The sequence below is a fragment of the Callithrix jacchus genome, chromosome 1, assembly GCF_049354715.1.
Source record: "Callithrix jacchus isolate 240 chromosome 1, calJac240_pri, whole genome shotgun sequence".
Lineage (NCBI taxonomy): Eukaryota > Metazoa > Chordata > Mammalia > Primates > Cebidae > Callithrix > Callithrix jacchus.
Window position 1 is genome coordinate 84883035 of NC_133502.1, and position 2355 is coordinate 84885389.

A 2355-nucleotide genomic window follows, 5' to 3' on the forward strand; every position below is an offset into this window, starting at 1 on the left:
TTTCTATTTCTAAGGCCTTGAGGAATCGCCACAGTGTCTTCCACAATGGTTGAACTAATTTACACTCCCACCAACAGTGTAAAAGTGTTCCTTTTTCTCCACATCCTCTCCAGCATCTGTTGTCTCCATATTTTTTAATGATCGCCATTCTAACTGGCATGAGATGGTATCTCAATCTGGTTTTGATTTGCATCTCTCTGATGACCAGTGACGAGCATTTTTTCATATGAGCACTCGTTACCACTACAGGTTCTCTCTCTAACACTATCTAGAGGTCTTATATAGATCAGGGGAGAGTAGAGGCACATGGGAACTTTGTGGAGCAAAGGGAAGCTGGGGGTAGGAAGGGATGGGGTGAGAAAAGAGGATAAAAGGTGTCTTATGAGACAGAAATGTGAGACCCTCTTCATTCTGATGTTGTCCTTGAACCAACGGCATCCCCTGGAACACCCCAAGCAAGACCAAGGCAGGTGCTATGAGGCAGGCAGCACAGGGCCCAATTCAAGAATCGGTGCAGCCGAATCAGGGCTGTGGGAGAGTCCCTATGTATTCCGGATTCCCAGGGCTTGCTCTAATTCTTGTCGTCTCTGCTGCACCTTGGAGTAGAAATATTGGCATACGGCCTCCTGATCCCAGGGCTGGAAGTAGAACTCAGCTCGGCGCTCCTCCTCTGGGTTACCCACCACATCAGTCACTGTCTTGAGGTCCCTGCACTGGGACTGAAGCCAGTCATTGATGAAACCCTGAGGGTCTCTGGCAATGCTCAGCATGAACTCCCGCTGAGTCTTTGGCTGGTTGATGGTTTTTTATTGTCTCATGGATCTTGTTGTCTAGTGTAGCGATCTCCTATTGGCTGGCAGTGGACAGCAGAAAAGAATTCATCTGGGTCTTCAAGGTGTCATCCACTTCAACATCTATGTCATAACAAGCTGTCTTTTTCTGGTCATTTGGGTCAACACTGATGACATGATTAATGATGATAGGTTCTGGTGGCATAACCAAGGCATGGAGCCGCTGAGGGATCTCTGAAAACTTCATACGTTGAGTTTGAAGATCTGCTACAGGTATTTGTCACAGATGACAAACTCCCGCTCATGAGGATCCTGGAGCTTATGTGTCTTAATGTATTGCCACAGTGCTTGGATGATCACCGGACAAGTTTGGGTGTGGATGCCCAGAAGACGAGCTAGGCAGGGGTCTAATTTAAACTGGGGAGGCTGGTAATCCAGCATCAGTAGGACAGTACACCGTACATTCACATCTCCCGGTCGCTTCACCTGAAAGCCATCGGTCTCCTGGGTAGTGGTGGTTCTGTGCCATTCTACCAGATGGTTGTCTGGCCCATACAGGTCTTTGTCCAGTTCAATCACCAAGAACTTAAAAAAAGAAGAGAACTTCCTCTTTTGTTTAGTGGCATCATATTTGGACAAGGCTGAATCCTCCAGGAGCCGTCTACCCGAAGCGCCCAGGAAGCCACCGTCCCTTCCACATCCTCGGCATCTGACTTAGCCGGATTGAAAGTGTTAGAAATGAAAATTCGCAGCTTCCGTTTTTGCTTGATAGGACGTTTCAAGGCCTCTTGGATATCTAGCCGTTTCCTCATGATAGTCTGGTCCAGTTTCCTTTCAAAAGCCAAGAGATCCATGTAGGCCTGGGATTCTGGTCCAGTTCACGAATTTTTTGGGGTAGAATTTTGTCAGCCATCTTCTTTTTCTTTGCATTGTGGTTTCGATTTTGGACCGCCTGCTGCTGGACCTGCTGGATCTGCTGAGGGGCAGGTCTCTTGCGGGACTGGTCCATCCCTGACTGGGCCAGGCCAGGTCGGACTGAAGGGTTCCCCCCATAGCCAGGAGGTCCCATGGAAGGTCCCTGAGGTGTCATTCGGCTGCCTGGCAGCATACCTGGTCTCGGATAGGCCGCTCCAGGCATCGGGGAGCGGTACAGCCCTTGACCCGGAGCCGGGCCCATTCGCATTGGAGGCCCCGGAGTTCCGCCCCGGCCCAAGGCAGCAACCGTGCCCGCCCCTCCTGAGGCTCCGGCGCCACCGCCGGGAGCCACAGATTGGAAACCCGCCCGGGCCACCATCTTCCCGGAGCCACTGATGCAGCTGCACAAAGAACCGGAACAGGAACTCCCCTGTCCTTCCTTTCAAAAACTGTGACCAGAAGATAATCTGATGATTGTACCTCATCTCTCAAGGCTGGGCACTCCTCCTCTGTCAGGTACTTGGATCACCAGTCATTTAACTTTATCCCATGGAAGTAGAGAGTGCTGGGTAGGGGCTGGGAAGAGAAGAAAGGGTTCAATTTGATATTTGAGAAAGCTTTTTCCCACTCTCTGCTTGGTAGCTGCTGC

General features: G+C 50.5%; 1 pseudogene across 1 annotated transcript; it reads right to left on the minus strand.

The window, feature by feature from the left end:
- Window positions 1–282: 282 nt before the first annotated feature.
- LOC100403962 (SWI/SNF-related matrix-associated actin-dependent regulator of chromatin subfamily D member 1 pseudogene) lies at window positions 283–2106 on the minus strand (annotated as a pseudogene). Its single transcript, XR_013526316.1, has one exon. The product of XR_013526316.1 is annotated as an SWI/SNF-related matrix-associated actin-dependent regulator of chromatin subfamily D member 1 pseudogene (transcript).
- Between the last annotated feature and the right edge of the window lie 249 nt (window positions 2107–2355).